The following is a 17170-nucleotide window of genomic DNA, read 5'->3' as shown; positions in this document are numbered from 1 at the left end:
TGGAGGCAGGAAGCATGTTCCCGCTGATGGGTGAGTCCAGAACTAGAGGCCACAGTCTAAGAATAAGGGGTAGGCCATTTAGAACAGAGATGCGGGAAAACTTTTTCACCCAGAGAGTGGTGGATATGTGGAATGCTCTGCCCCAGAAGGCAGTGGAGGCCAAGTCTCTGGATGCATTCAAGAGAGAGTTAGATAGAGCTCTTATAGATAGTGGGGTCAAGGGATATGGGGAGAGGGCAGGATCGGGGTACTTTTTGTGGATGATCAGCCATGATCACATTGAATGGCGGTGCTGGCTAGAAGGGCTGAATGATCTACTCCTGCACCCATTGTCTATTGTCTATTAATAAAAGCATAGTGCTGAAATGATATTGGGTTCCGTGTCTGCATCTGGGTAATTATATAGGTCTGGTCTCCTCACCTATAGAAGGATATATTTGCAACACTGGGAGTGCAACAAATGTTCACTGGACTCTGTCCTGGGATAGAGTGGATGGTTGTCCAGTCAGGCGAGTTTAAGAAGTCTGGGCTTATCATCTCGTGAATTTAGAGGAATGAGAGGTAATCTCATTAAAACACACAAATGTTTACAGCTATTATTAATGCAAGATTGAAATCAGTCTTAAAATAAGGACTGTCATCAGCATTAAGGAAGAAATTTCTTCAAACTAACATCAGTGAATCTTGAGAAATTTCTATCCAAGGGGTTCTAGAGGCGAAGTCACTGGGTAAGTTCAAGTAAGGTCAGTAGATTTTTGGATGGTAAGTGCATCGAAGGATATGGGAGTAGTATGGGAAAATACCACAATATAGAAAGTCAGTCATGATCTTACTGAATGACGAGTGGGTCATGAGTTAATGAATGACCTACCTCTATTTATTATGTTACCTCAAACAGTGCAACACCATCTCATGTCTGGGACTTTGTTCTTCAGCATGGAATTCATCTCACATTCTTCCAACTCAGAGATGTGATTGTGACTGTTCAAACTACTGTTCATTCCAGTTGTAAACACACACACTGAAGCCACACCAAGGTAAAATCAATTTATCTAACAACCTCTTCAACTTTCCCTCCTGCAATCTGTTAATGTCTGTCTTCCAAGTTAGCATGCCCATTCACTCCTCAGTTCTTTCCTGGGAGAATGAAGGTTGACATTTCATGGTGGGAGTCTGTATGTTTGGAACTTTAGCAACAGGTCAGAATAGGCTGAGGTAGCCTGGCTGTATGGCACTAGCAAGAGTTTGTAGAGGGGGCTGGCAGCTGAACACCTGCACTGTCATCCTATGAGTTGAGGCAAAACTTCGGTCTGTGTTTCAGCCCTCCTTTCACCTGGCTCCACGTGCAGACAATTTTGAATTTATGTGATAAACAAAGCTAAGATAACCATTCAGTTTTCTTGACATAGGTGAAAGTGGTGGTTACACAGGCTAACATTATGGCAAATCTTGCTCCATGTCATCAACACGAGGCAGTGTTTTGGTTTAATTATCAACAGCAATTATACTCTGAAGGAAGCAAGGAAAACATTAATAATGATAGGCAGAATCTGCACCAGAGCACCAGTCTCCATGGGAGAGTTAACTATGGCTGTGGTAAAGATCTCTAGGTTTTGTCACCTAGTCATAATAATGAGGCAATATAAAATATGAATGCCACTTCTGATATACTGACTTAAATTAAGTGACAGACAAGAGAAAATCTGCAGATGCTGGAAATTCAAACAACACATACAAAATGCTGGTGGAACACAGCAGGCCAGTCAGCATCTGCGGAAGAGAGCGCAGTTGACGTTTTGGGCCGAGACCCTTCAGCAAGACTGGAGAAAAGAAGATGAGGAGTCGAGTTCATAGGTGGGGGGAGAGGAGGGAGAAGCACAAGGTGATAGGTGAAACTTGGAGGGAAAGGGATGATGTAAAGAACTTGGGAACCTGGGAAGTTGATTGGTGAAAGAGATACAGGGCTGGAGTAGGGGAAGCATAATAAGAGAGGACAGAAGGCCATGGAAGAAAGAAAATGGGGAAGGAGCACCAGAGGGAGGCAATGGCAGGCAAGGAGATAAGGTGAGAGAGAATAGGAGATGGGGAATGGTGAAGGGGGAGGGGGGATATTACTAGAAGTTCAAGAAATCGATGTTCATGCCATCATGTTGGAGGCTACCCAAATGGAATATAAGGTGTTGTTCTTCCAACCAGGGTGTGGCCTCATCGCAACAGTAGAGGAGGCTGTGGATAGACATAATCGAATGGGAATGGGACGTGGAATTAAAACGGGTGGCACTAGGAGACCCCACATTTTCTGGCAGATGGAGTGTAGGTGCTCGGCAAAGTGGTCTCCCAATCTAAGTCGGGTCTCACTGATATACAGAAGGCCACACCAGGGGCACCAGACACAGAGTATGACCCCAACAGGTGAAGTGTCACCTCACCAGGAAGTACTGTTTGGGGCCCTGAATGGCAGTGAGGGAGGAGGTGTAGGGGCAGGAGTAGCATTTGCCAGGAGGGAGATCAGTGGGGAGGGACGAATGGACAAAGGAGTCGCATAGAAAGTGGGGGGGGGGGGGGTGGGGTGGAGGGAAAGGTGTGCTTGGTGGTGAGATCCCGTTGGAGATGGTGGAGAATTATGTACTGGACGCAGAGGCTGGTGGAGTGGTAGGTGAGGACAAGAGGAACTCTATCCCTGGTAAGTGACAGGAGAATGGGGGTGAGAGCAGACGTGTGTGAAATGGAAGTGATGCATTTGAGGGCAGTATTGATGGTAGAGGTAGAGAAACCCCTTTCTTTGAAGAAGGAGGACATCTTCATTCTAGAATTAAAAGCCCCATCCTGGAAGCAGATGTGGTGGAGTCGGAGGAATTAAGAGAAGGGGATGGTGTTTTTACAAGTAACAGGGTGGGAGGAGGTATAGTCCAGGTAGCTGTGAGAGTCTGTGGGTTTATAATAGTTATCAGTAGATAAGCTGTCTCCAGAGATAGAGACAGTGAGATTGAGAAAGTGGAGGGATGTGTCGGAAATGGACCAGCTAAATTTTAGGGCAGGGTGGAAGTTGGAGGCAAAGTTGATGAAGTTGACAGGCTCTGCATGGGTGCAGGAAGCTGTTCCAATGCAGTCGTCGATGTAGCGCAGGAAAAATGGGGATGGCCATCAGTGTTGGCTTGGAACATAGACCGTTCCACGTAGCCGACAAAAAGGCAGGCATAGCTGTGACCCCCTGTGAGTGCCAAAGACTACATCTTTTGTTTGAAGGAAGTGGGAGGGGCCAAAGGAGAAATTATTAAGAATGAGGACAAGTTCCTCTAGATGGAGGAGAGTGGCGGTAGAGGGGAACTGAATGGGTCTGGTGTCCAGAAGGAAACAGAGAACTTTGAGTCCTTCCTGGTGGGGGATGGAGGTGTATAGGGACTGGACATCCATAGTGAAAATAAGATGATGGTGGCCAGGGAACCTGAAATCCTAGAAAAGATCCAGAACATGTGAAGTGTCATGGATGTAGGTAGGAAGGGACTGAACTAGGCAGGGAATAAAACAGAATCGAGTTCAGTGGGGCAGGAACAATCTGAAACAATGGGTCTACCTGGACAAGTGGTTTTGTGAATCTTGGGTAGGAGGTAGAAACAGGAAGTGCGGGGTGTGGGAACCATGAGGTTGGTGGTAGTGGATGGGAGATCCCCAGAGCTAATAAGGTCGGTGATGGTGTGGGAGACAATGGTCTGGTACTCCTTGGTAGGGTCCTGTTCGACGGGTGACTAAGAGGAGTTGTCGCTGGGCCTCAGCAAGGTAGAGGTCAGTATGCCAGATGACTACAGTACCCCTCTTATCCAGAGGGGTGATTATGTTTTGTTCAGCACTAAAAATTGTTAGAGACCGCAAAAACTGTCAGAAACTGCTTCTGCATCTACACAGGGTTTTCACATTCCTCCTTTAAACCATTTTGTTTAAATCAAATAATAGAGAATTGGGAAAAGGGCTGAGAAAAACAATTTTTGTTGTCTAAATCTGTGTTTGTGACTACCACAACAGCAGCATTTAACTGACATCATTTCATCCAAATTATTCTGTTACATGAAACATGACATGCATTTGCATTTTGGAGTGACAGAAGGTCAACTGCAGAACAGTTTGTGTTTGCTATCGTCTCAACTAGACTAGAATGCTGATTTCATAGGCATGGTTAACATCAACATCCATTTATAGTGAGGTGGAGAATCAACATTTTACAATGAATGCAAAATAATCTACCGTACATTAGGAACTTGGTGTGTCAAATCAACAATGGAAAGTATTAATGCAATGGATACCGTATGAGTGGAAGCAGCACTGTATGTCTGATTCGTTCATTCTGTCCTGTGTCGCATGACATGGGCAGTCATGGTCTTTCCATGACCATGGTTGTCCTTAGCAAATTTTTCTTGAGAAGTGGTTTTCCATTGCCTTCTCCCTGACTGGGAGAGCTCAGTCAGTCCGGATCGGGAGCAGCATCTCCAACACCATCACACTGAGCACGGGGGCTCCCCAGGGTTGCGTGCTCAGTCCACTGGTGTTCACTCTGCTGACCCACGACTGTGCTGCAACACACAGCTTGAATCACATCGTCAAGTTCGCCGATGACACGACTGTGGTGGGTCTCATCAGCAAGAACGACGAGTCAGCTTACAGAGGGGAGGTGCAGAAAAGTCCATCTCCCACCCCCCTCATCCTCACCACATTCTACAGAGGATGTATCGAGAGCATCCTGAGCAGCTGCATCACTGCCTGGTTCGGGAATTGCACCATCTCGGATTGCAAGACCCTGCAGCGGATAGTGAGGTCAGCTGAGAAGATCATCGGGGTCTCTCTTCCTGCCATCATAGGCATTTACACTACATGCTGCATCCGCAAAGGAAACAGCATTATGAAGGACCCCACGCACCCCTCATACAATCTCTTCTCCCTCCTGCCATCTGGGAAAAGGCACCGAAGCACTTGTGCTCTCACAACCAGACTGTGTAACAGTTTCTTCCCCCACGCTATCAGACTCCTCAATACCCAGAGTCTAGAGTGACATCTACATCATTTATTATTATATTGAAATTTGTCCTCTACTGTGCCTATTGTCTTGTTTATTTGTTAATTAATTATTGTACTGCCCTGCACTGTTTTGTGCACTTTGTGTAGTCCTGTATAGATCTGTAGTCTAGTGTAGTTTTTGTGTTGTTTTATGTAGTCTAGTGTAGCCTTGAGTTGTCTCACATAGTCTAGTGTAGTTTTGTGTTATTTCATGCAGCACCATGGTCCTGGCGAATGTTGTTTTGTTTTTACTGTGTACTGTACCAGCAGTTTATGGTTGAAATGACAATAAAAAGTGACTTGACTTGAAAATGTCTTTACAAGATGGGTGACCCCAGCCACTATCAACACACTTAAGTGATTGTATGGCTGGCGCCAGTGGTCACATAATTAGTATTTGTGATATGTGCCAGCTGCTCAAACTACCATCCACCACCTGCTCCCATGCTTCATGTGACCCTGATCAGTGGGCTAAGCAGGTGCTCCACCTTGCCCAAGGGTGACCTACAAACGTATCTCCACACCGCCACCCCTGTGTGAACAGAGATCTACAGGGTAGTTAGGCTGATATCAGTAGTATGGAAATTAATGGAGTGACAGGATCTATTAGCATTTAGATTGACCGAGTCTGATTAGAAAGTGTCAGTATGTCTTTTGTGCATAATAAAGCTTTTACAGTTATTTGGAAGAGGTAACCAGTAAGGTAGACAAAGAAAGGGCAGTAGATGTTGCGTATTTGGACTTTAGCAAAACCTTTGTTGAGGTCCCATAGGGTAATCAGGTCTGAAAGGGTAGGTCCCATGGAATCCAGGGGGAGATAGTTAGGTGATTCAAAATTGGCCCAGCGGTTGAAAGCAGAGGGTAAAGTTTGGAGGTTATTTCTTGGAATGGAGGTTGATTGGTGTGCAGCAGAGTCAATGTTGGGTCCCTTGTTATTTGTTATTTATATAAATGGTTTGGTTGCAAATGCACAAGGCTGCATCAGTAAGTTTGCAGTTAACACAGTAGGTATTGTCGATAGTGAAGAAGGTTGTCATAGGTGATAGGGGATCTTGGTTAGTTAGGAAAGCGGATCGAAGGGTAGCAAATAGATTTCTATGCAGATAAGTGTGAGGTGATGTATATTGGAAAACAAACCAGTGTAGGAATTATACTATGAATGGTAGGGCACTAGGGAGCGCCATTCGACATAGGAGCTAGAAGTATATTTGCATGGTTCATTGAAAGTGGCATCACAGGTGAACAGGGTGGTGAAAAAGGCATTTAGCACATTGGCCTTCATTAGTCAAGGCATCGAGAGTAGGAGCTGGGACAGGAAGTTGAAGTTGTACAAGTTATTTGCGAGGCCACGCTTGGAGTACTGTGCACGGTTTTGGTCACTGAGGCTAAACTGAAAAGAGTTCAGAGAGACACACACAAAATGCTGGACGAACTCAGCAGGCCAGGCAGCATCAAGGAAAAAAGCACAGTCGACATTTTGGGCCAAAACCCTTTCACAGGACCGGAGAAAAAAGCTGAGGAGGAGATTTAAGAGGTGAGGGGAGGGGAGAGAGAAACAAAAGGTGATAGGTGAAATCTGGAGGGTGAGGGACGAAGTAAAAAGCTGGGAAGTTGGTTGGTGAAAGAGACAGAAGGCCATGGAAGAAAGAAAAGGTGGGGAGGAGCACCTGAGGGAGACAATGGGCAGGCAAGGAGATAAGGTGAGAAAGGGAAAGGGGGATGGGGAGTAGTGGAGGGAGGGTGTGGGGGCATTGCTGGAAGTTGGAGAAATCAATGTTCATGCCATCAGGTTGGAGGCTAACCAAATGGAATTTAAGATGTTGTTCCTCTGACCTAAGTGTGGCCTCCTGATTGTCTTCATCACAGAGGAGGAGGCCATGATTAGATATATCGGAATTCGAATGAGAAGTGGAATTAAAATGGGTGGCCACTGGGAGATCCCGCTTGTTCTGACAGATGGATCGTAGATGCTCGGCGAAGCGATCTCCCAATCTATGTTGGGTCCTACCAATACACAGGAGGCCATACCGGGAATACTGGACACAGTATATCACCCCAACAGACCCGCAGGTGAAGTGTCGCCTCACCTGGAAAGACTTTTTGGGGCCCTGAATGGTGGTGAGGGAGGAGTTGTAGGGGCAGGTGTAGCATTTGTTCTGCTTGCAAGGATAAGTGTGGGGAGGGATGAATGGGCAAGTGAGTCGGGTAGGGAGCAATTCCCGTGGAAAACAGAAAGTTGGGGGGGGGGAGATGTGCTTAGTGGTGAGATCCTGTTGGAGGTGGCGGAAGTTTTGGAGAATTATGTTCTGGACGTGGAGACTGGTGGGGTGGTAGGTGAGGACAAGAGGAACCCTATCCTTGGTAGGATGGCAGGAGGATGGGGTAAGAGCAGACGTGCGTGAAATGGAAGAGATGTGGTTGAGTGCAATGTTGACGGTGGAGGAAGGGAAGCCCCTTTCTTTGAAAAGGGAGGACATCTCCTTCATTCAGGAATAAAAAGCCTCATCCCGAGAATTGATGCGGCAGAAATGGAGGAACTGTGAGAAGAGGATGATGTTTTTACAAGTAGCTGTAGGTATAGTCCTTCTCCCTCCAGATTTCACCTGTCACCTTGTGTTTCTCACTCACCTCCTCCCCCCACCTTTTAAACCTCAGCTTTTCTCTTCAGTCCTGCCAAAGGATTTCAGCTTGAAATATCGACTGTACTCTTTTCCTAGACGCTGCCTGACCTGCAGAGTTTCTCCAGCATTTTGTGTGCATTGCTTGGATTTCCAGCACTTGCATATTTTCTCTTGTTTGTAAGAGTTCAGAAAAGATTAATGAGGGTGGTGCCAGGTCGAGAGAGCTTGAGTTACATTGGCCAGGCTAGGTTTTCATTCCGTGGAGTGTAGAAGAATGAGTGATGGTGTTGTAGAGGTTACGTAATTATCCGAGGCATAGGTGAGTGCATGTGTAATAATCTTTTCTCCGTGGTGGGGGAATCCAAAACTCGGGGGCAGAGGTTTAGGGTGAGAAGGGAAAGATTGAAAGCGGACCTGAGGGGAAACTGTTACAAACAGAGGGCGGCGTGTATACGGAATGAGCTGCCAGAGGAAGTGGTTGACGCAATAGTATCATCCAAGATGTGTTTGTTCAGCTACATGAAGCAGCAGGGTGTGGAGGCAATCAGAATCAGGTTTATTATCACCGGCATATCTCGTGAAATTTGTTAACTTAGCAGCAGCAATTCAATGCAATACCTAATGTAGAAGAAGAGGGAAAAAAAATAAGTAAGTAAATCAATTACAGTATACAGATTAAAAATCGTGCAAAAACAGAAGTAAAAATATTAAATATTAAAATATTGAAATAGTGTTCATGGGTTCAATGTCCATTTAGGAATAGGATGGCAGAGGGGAAGAAGCTGTTCCTGAATCGCTGAGTGTGTGCCTTCAGGCTTCTGTACCTCCTACCTGATGGTAACAGTGAGAAAAGGGCATGCCCTGGGTGCTGGGGATCCTTTAATAATGCACGCTGCCTTTCTGAGACACCGCTTCCTAAAGATGTCCTGGGTACTTTGTAGGCTAGTACCGAAGATAGAGTTGACTGAATTTACAACTCTCTGGAGTTTCTTTTGGTGCTATGCAGTAGCCTCCCCCCCATACCAGACAATGATGCAGCCTGTCAGAATGCTCCCCCGCATAGAAGTTTTTGAGTGTACTTGTTGACATACCAAATCTCTTTAAACTCTTATTGAAGTATAGTCGCTGTCTTGTCTCCTTTATAGCTGCATTGATATGTTGGGACCAGGTTAGGTCCTCAGAGATCTTGACACCCAGGAACTTGAAATTGCTCAGTCTCTCCACTTTTGATCCCTCTGTGTGGATTGGTAAGGGCCGAGTACAAGAAATTGGGACTGAAAGGGTGTGGGGGGGGGGGGGGGGGGAGGGGAACTGAATTTGCTCCCCGTATAGAAAATACTCTCTGCCTTTAGAAGAAATTAGTCTCTACAAGTTAGCTTAACGATTCCTTTGGCCAGTTAAGTTCCAAGGGCATTTGAGCTTTTGAGTTGTTTTTTATGCTTTGAAACTCTGGCCACTTCTCTGCTTTGCTGACTCTCCTGCACTTTTTACACAGAAATACTTGCCATCTGCAGGTGGAGCTCCTTTCACAGTGCACGCCAGAGTGCGACACCCCCTCTGAAGTGGTAAGTAACGTTAGTGCAAAAAGAGTGTGCAATTTATTTCCTGGCATAAAAGAGTTTGTCAGGAAATTTACGTTTGTATGATTTAGCTGTGAACTGGTTAAGAGGGATGAACCTCAGAGATATTCTGTGACTTCTTCCTTGCTAATCGTAATGCCAGGTTACCAAAGTTCAGTTAATCATAAGATGCAATTAATGGAGGCTGTTGTGCATCTGAGAATCGGTTAAGTGCACAAATCCATGCTGCATGTGCAAAGGGGCGGAGGAGGACTGCTGTTTATCTAAGGAGAAATGGAAACCTTTATCTCTGCGGTAACAAAGATGTCCCTGTGGTAACGAAGAGGATACCTTTTCTAAATATTAATGTTGGAATTATATAAATAAATGTATTTTCCATCAACATTTAAGAAGCTGGTTTTTAACTTGAGCAGTCTATTTGACAAAGCACTTTTAAACGGATTCTATCTTTTTAGCAGCTGACACACTCCTAATAAATTTATGACAGGTGATTGTACAAGAAACTTATTGTTTACCTGTACTGCACTTTTTCTGCAGCTGGAACACTTTACTCTTGTGTTCTGTTATTGTATTACCTTGTTCTGCCTCAATGCACCGTGTAATGATTTGATCTGTGTGAGCAGTATGCAAGACAAGTTTTTTCACTGTATCTTGATACACGTGACATTAGTAAACCAATTCCAGCAATGTTATACAAGCATCCCAAAGCCCCAGAGTAACACCAGCTGTCTCCTTCTACCTCTGGGAACACTGAAGACCATTCACTTACCTGGCCGCAGGTATCAGACTCTCCTCAGAGACACCCACTCAAGGATTACGGCTCGTGTCAATGAGCAGCAGGCATAGGATAAGTGTGGCAGCACAGCTGAATGATGGACGTGGAGGTGGAAGGAGGTTGAGTGATGCTGAGTGGAAGGACAATGATCTCGGCAGTCTTGCTTTGGTGAAAGGGGTGCCAGCAGGCCATTAGATGTATGCACAGGAACATAGAACGATTGAGGTAGGGGATGAGTCCTCTGTCATACATTGAACACTAATCAAAATTGCTTCAGATGTTGATAAGCATTGTGCAATATTATGAAGTAGTGACTGGTGTAATAAAAAACAAACTTCTATCTAGTTACAAGCAGGGAGGGTTTGGCGAGAGGTCTTTGCTGATAATGCTAGTTCTCCCGCTGGGGTACACAAAAATGAGTTGTTCTCTCTGGTGTCTAACACCACAACTACCGCACCAGGCCTATAGCATCAGTAGTGTTAATGTCAGTAGTCTGGTAGCCTTGGAGATATCCAGTGACTCTTGGTTTCCTGATTGTGAATGTCAAAGCGCGTAACTGCCAATGCACTTTACCAGGCATTAGAAGCCAGTGCTGGAGTTACCCAGGGCACTTTAACATCTTACTCCATTCTTCAGCCTCTCCTCATAGCAGTATCTTTGCAAAGATGTGACGACCTCCTCCAACATTCCTAGGCTGAAATCCAGCATGTCATGGGAGAAAGAGCGACCCCATTCCTTTGACTCTTGGCTCTGTAACTGAAGCAAGGGGATGCTGAAAACATAGCAACATAATTACAGCTTTTGACATGTGAATTCACTCTCCATTGCACCTGTCATCGCAAATGAGCCGCACATGTAGAAAACAGCCTTTGCAGTTCGGGCAAAACTAGAAATCTCCCTTTGGAGCACAAAAAGTTATATGCATGCAGTAAAGAATCCTGTAAACCTAAGGGACTTCCAAATCTTCAGAAGAATAAACTGGTTTTCTTAGTCATCTACAGTGTGAAACCATGCACATTAGAATCCAGGACAGCCCTTCATCCCACAGTGTTGTGTCAACCTTTTAACCCATTCCATGATCAACCTAACACTTCCCTCCCACATTTGCTTTTTATCTATGTGCCTATCTATAAGTATCTTAAATGCCCCTAATGTATCTACTTCCACGACTAACCCTGGCTGTGCATTCTATGCACTTTATCACATTCTGTGTTAAAGAAACCTACCTCTGACATCCGCCCATACATTCAGAATCAGGTTTATTATCACTGGCATGTGACATGAAATTTGTTAACTTAGCAGCAGCAGTTCAATGCAATACATAATCCAGCAAAGAGAGAAAATAATAATAAATAAAATAAAACATAATAATAAATAAACAAGTAAATCAATTATGTATATTGAATAGATTATTAAAAATGTGCAAAAACAGAAATACTGTGTATTTAAAAAGATTGAGGTAGTGTCCAAAGCTTCAATGTCCATTTAGGAATTGGATGGCCGAGGGGAAGAAGCTGTTCCTGAATCGCTGAGTGTGTGCCTTCAGGCTTCTGTATCTCCTACCTGATGGTAACAGTGACAGAAGGGTATGCCCTGGGTGCTGGAGGTCCTTAATAATCCTCCAATCATCTTAAAATTATGTGCTCTCATATTAGCCATTTCCACCCAGGGGAAAAGACAAGTGCTATCCACATTATCAATGCCTCTTATCATTTTGTACACCTCTATCAAGCCACCCCTCATTTTCCTTAATTCATTTAAACTTTCCTCTCCTCTGCATCCTCTTTAAAGCTTCCACATCCTTCCAAATTGAAGTGACTAGAACTGAACACAATACTCCAAGTGTAGTCTAACCTGACTTTTATAGAGCTGCAGCATTACCTTGTAGTAATATTGAAGGCAGTCCCCCAACTAATAAAAGCCAACACACCTTGCACCTTTTCCATCACCCAATCAATTAGCGTGACAACTTCGAGGGATTTATGGACATAGACCCCAAGGTCCCTCTATTTTCCCGTACTGTTAAGAATCCTGCCATTAACCCTGCACTTTGCCTTCAAATTTGGTCTTTTAAAATGTATTACTTCATACTTTTTTGGATTGAACCCTATCTGCTACTTCTCAGTCTAGCTCTGCACCCTATCAAAATCCTATTGTAACCAATGTCAAACTTTTACACTGTGCACAACATCACCAACCGTCAAGTCATCTGCAGGCTTGCTACCCCATTCTTCCACTACCTTGTCCAAGTCATTTATAAACTTTACAAAGACCAGGGCTCCCAGAAGATCCATCAGAACACCACTGGTCGCTGATCCCCAGGCAGAACCATTCTCTGCTTTCTGCAGCCAAGATGATTCTGAATTGATGCAACCAAGTTTCCCTGGATCCCATGCCTCCTATCTTTCTGAATGATTCTACCATGGGGATCCTTGTTGAATGCTGTACATCACATTCACTGTTCAAACTTCATCTATTTTTTTGTCCCTTCCTCAATGAAGTTAGTCAGGCTTGTGACGCATGATCTGCCCCTCACAAAGTCATACAGACATTCCCTAATCTTACTATGTTTCTCTAATGCTTGTAAATCCTGTCTCAAAAAATCCTCTTCAATAATTTGCCCACCAGTGATGCAAGATTCACTGGACCATAATGCCCAGGATTATTCCTTTACTTTTCTAGAACAAGGGGATAACACTTGGCATCTTCCAACCTTCTGGCATTTATCCTGTGCCCAGTGAGGACACAAAGGTCATCGCCAAAGTTGCAGCAATCTCATTCTGAACTTCCTGTAGTAACCTGGAACTTATCTATTCTAATATTTTACAAAGTTCCATCACATTCCCCTTCTTCATGTTGACAGGCTCCAGAATATTATCCAGTTTTATGCTGACCTCACATTTGTCAAAGCTCCTCTCATTGATGAAAACTGAAACAATATATTCATTAAGGACCTCTCATACCTACTCTCTTTTTTATCGCTGATTAGTCTTTCCCACATTCTAGTCATCCTCCTGTTTTTCACAAAAATGTAGCATATTTTCTTTAACCCTGCTCATCAAGGCCTTCTAATGTTCCCTTTTAGCTCCCATAAGTCCCTTCTTAAGCTCTTTTCTGGAAACCTTATAACTCTCGAGGGTCTGGTCTAATCCTTGCTTCTTAAACCTTAAGTAATCTTTTTTCCTCCTGACTAGATGTTCCACGCTTCTTGTCAATCATGATTCCTTCAGTCAACCATCCTTTTCCTTCCTCAATGGGAGAAACCCATCCAGAACCCCATGCAAGTGCTCTCTAAACAAACTCCACACTTCTGTTGTGCATTTCCCTGAGTACATATATTCCCAATACCCGCTCCCAAGTTCCTGCCTAATAGCATCATAATTCGCCCTTCTCCAATTAAATGCTTTTCCACACTGTCTGCTCCTCTCCCTCTCCAAGGCCATGGTAAAGGTCAGGGAGTTGCGGTCACTGTCTCTGAAATGCTCACCCACCCAAAGATCTGTCATCTGACCAGCTTCATTGCTTCATATTAGATCCAAAGCGGTGTTTCCTCTAGTCAGCCCGTCATTGTGTAAATATTTCCAGACAGGAAATTTGCCCTACAGAGAATTTAACCCTTTATTAATATACTTGATTACTATGTGAAGTGCTAAATAGAAAATTGCATCTCTGCCTTCCTGTCACATGAGAAGAAATGGTTGACAACTCTGAGATCAGGGAATGTGGTGGAGGTGACATCAATGAGCCCTAACTATCATATGCTGACCACCCTTCTAGTTTCTGATATTGTCACTGGAATGTCAGCTAGCCAGTTTAATGACAGGCTTCTCCAGGGGCATTAGTAGTATGTGCTTGTGGGCAAAGCCTGCACATCTCAGCTGTCTTGCTATCTCTGAAGCTTGCAATGCTCATCAAATTCTTGCTTTACCAGTGGAGAGGGAGATTGTTTTTCTGTAGCGCAAGCCAATAAATTCTTTTAGGCAGCCATCTGCTTTGGGTGCCTATTATTAAACTCTAAAACATTTTACTTTCCATATACCCCTACAAGTTCCAGATACAGCTGTTGGAATCCAATAATCTGATGAACCAAAGTAAGTTCTCCATCTGTCATGTGGTTGTATCAGTGGTAGAGTCTGAATTTCTTGTAGCAGATTACTTGATTAAGAAGAAGCATGTAGATTGCTCAATCTTTTTTTAAAGCGTGCACCGGATCAGTCGAAACAATTTGGTGAGTCAATGTGGGTCCTCCATCTGTCTTGAGGTTTGCTTCAACAGTTGAGTCTGAATTATTGGAAGCAGATTGTCTGATTAAGAGGAAGAGTGTAGATTTTTTTTTATCTTAAATTTATTCGTAGGATATGATGGAGAATGATTGTAGGAAAGGCAGATGAGCTCAGGGCATGGATCAACACATGGAATTACATTGTAGCTGTTAGTGAGACTTGGTTGCAGGAGGGCAGGACTGGCAGCTCAGTATTCTGGGGATCTGGTGTTTTAGACATGACATGCAGGAGGGACTATAGGGGTGAGGGGTGGCGTTATGAGTCAAGGAAAATGTCACGGTGGTGCTCAGTCAGGACAGACTAGACAGCTCACCTGGTCAGGCTTTAAGGGTGAAACTGAGGAACAAAACAGGTATGACCACATTAATGGGGCTATATTATTGACCAGTACCAGTCCACGGGATTTAGAGGAACAAATTCATAGCAAAATCACAGACTGTTGCAAGAAACATAAGCTTGCCATAGTAGGTGATTTTAACTTTCCACATTATATGGGATAGAGTTTTCCAAATATGTTCAGGAAAGTTTCCTTATTCAGTGCGTAGAAGTCCCAACGAGAGTGTGTGATACATGGTCTACTCTCAGGGACTGAGACAGAGCAGATGACGGTAATTTGTGTAGGGGAACACTTTGCATCTAGTGATTATAATGCCATTAGTTTTGTTAAATACGGAAACGGATAGGTCTGGTTGAGATTCTAAATTGGAGAAAGGCCAGTTTTGATGCTAAAAGGAAGGAAATGGCAAGTGTGGATTGGGATAAGCTGTTTTCTGGCAATGGTGTACTTGGTAAGTGGGAGGCCTTCAAAAGCAAAATTTTGAAATTTTGAGGATGCAAAGCTTGTATGTGCCTGTCAGAATAAAAGGTAAAGATAACAGGTTTAGGGAGCCCTGGTTTTCAAGAGATATTGAGACCCTGGTTAAGAGAAAAAGGAGGTGCATAGCAGGTAGAGGCAAGTAGGAACAAATGAGGTACTTACGGAGTATAAGAAATGCAAGAGAACACTTAAGAAAGAAATCAGGAGGGCTAAAAGAAGGCAAGAGGTTGCCCTGGCAGACAAGGTGAAGGGGATTCTACCGATGTGTTAAGAGCAAAAGGATTGCTTGGGACAAAATTGGTCCTCTGGAAGATCAGAATGGTAATCTATGAGTGGAGCCAAAAGAGATGGGGGAGATCACAAATGGATTTTTTTTGCATCTGTAATTACTCAGGAGATTACACAGAGTCTATAGAAGAGAGGCAAAGTAACAGCAAGGTAATAGACCCTATAACAGATGACAGAGGAGGAGGTGTTTGCTCTCTTGAGGCAAATTAGTGTAGTTAACTCCCCATGGCCTGAGGTGTTTCCTCAGACTTGTAGGAGGTAAGCACAGAAAGTGCAGGGCTGTGGCAGAGATATTTAAATTATCGTTAGCTACAGGTGAAGTACCAGAGGATTATAGGTAGCTAATGTTGTTCCATTGTTTAGGAAAGTCTCCAGAGAATTATAGGCCAGTGAGCCTGACAACAGTAATGGGAAAATTATTGGAAGATATTCTAAGGGATATTGCTTCTCAGCCTTTTGGCTAAGATCAAGTGTAGTATCTCCTCTTATCAGTTTAATATGGGACTAGTTAAATGAGTATTTTGATAAACATGGACTGATTAGGTACAGCCAGCATAGCTTTGCATGTTGTAGATCATGTCTAACCAATTTTATAGAGTTTTTCAAGCAAGTTACCAGGAATGTTAATGAAGACAAGGCAGTGGATATTGTTGACATGGATTTTACCAAGGCGGTTGACAGATCCTGCATGGGAGATTTGCCAAGAAGGTTCAAAGGTTTGACGTTCAAGATGAGGTAGTAAATTGGATTAGACTTTTTCCAGTCCTGATAAAGGGTCTTAGCCTGAAACGGTGACAGTGGTCTTTTCCATAGATGCTGCCTGGCCTGCCAAGTTCCTCCAGAATTTTGTGTATGTTGCTCACATTTCCAACATCTGCAGATTTTCTGTTGTTTGAAATTGGATTAGACATTGGCTTTTTGGGATAAGCCAGAGAGTGGTAGTAGATGGTTGCCTCTCTGACTGCAGGCCTGTGACTAGTGGTGTGCCATAGGGATCAGGGCTGAGTTTATTCTTGCTTGTCATCTATATCAATGATCTGGATGATAATGTGGTTAATTGGATCAGCAAATTTCTGGATGACACCAAGACTGGGAGTGCAGTGTCCATCGGAGCTTGCAGAGGGATCTGGACCAGCTGGAGAAATAGGCCACAAAATGGCAGATGGAATTTAATGCAGCCAGGTGCAAGGTGTTACGCCTGCAGTAGGACCAACCAGGGTAGGTTCTACACAGTGAATGATAGGGCACTGAGGAGTGTGGTAGAACAAAGGCAACTGGAAACATAGGTCCATAATTCATTGAAAGTGGTATCCCAGGTTGATTGGTCGTAAACAGAGCTTTTGGCACTTCGGCTTTCATAAATCAAAGTACTGAGTACAGGAGATGGGATGTTATGTAGAAAGTTGTATAAGATGTTGGTGAAGCCTAATTTGGAGTATTGTGTGCAGGTTTGGTCACCTACCTGCAGGATAGGTGTAAATAAGGTTGAAAGGGTACAGAGAAAATTTAAGAGCATGTTGCTGGGATTGAAGGACCTGAGTTATAAGGAAATATTGAATAAGTTGGGAATTTATTCTTTGGAATGTAGAACATTGAGGGGAGTGAAAAAGGATCCAGTGTTCTCCTGGCGTAGATGACACATAAACTCTTCTCGGGCTTCCAGCCAGATCCAGCTGTCGATTTTAACCAAGGTGTAGATGAGAAATCCTCAGCCTATCTTGTCTCTGCTCTCCCACCTTGGTTAGTATCGTATTCCAGTT

General features: G+C 43.9%; 1 long non-coding RNA gene and 1 pseudogene across 1 annotated transcript in view; both read left to right on the top strand.

Annotated features, from left to right (window-relative positions):
* Positions 1-8116: 8116 nt before the first annotated feature.
* LOC132401071 (uncharacterized) overlaps positions 8117-17170 on the top strand; it is a 67162-nt gene continuing 58108 nt past the window's right edge. Inside the window, exons 1-2 of the long non-coding RNA XR_009514470.1 lie at positions 8117-8315; positions 9163-9232. This is a non-coding gene — a long non-coding RNA (uncharacterized LOC132401071). The remainder of the gene's footprint in view (positions 8316-9162; positions 9233-17170) is intronic.
* Positions 15851-16025, top strand: LOC132401417 (U2 spliceosomal RNA; annotated as a pseudogene).

This window comes from Hypanus sabinus, chromosome 10 (assembly GCF_030144855.1).
Source record: "Hypanus sabinus isolate sHypSab1 chromosome 10, sHypSab1.hap1, whole genome shotgun sequence".
Taxonomy (NCBI): Eukaryota; Metazoa; Chordata; class Chondrichthyes; order Myliobatiformes; family Dasyatidae; genus Hypanus; species Hypanus sabinus.
Note: the sequence above shows the minus strand (reverse complement) of the source record. Positions and strands in the feature narration are given on the sequence as shown.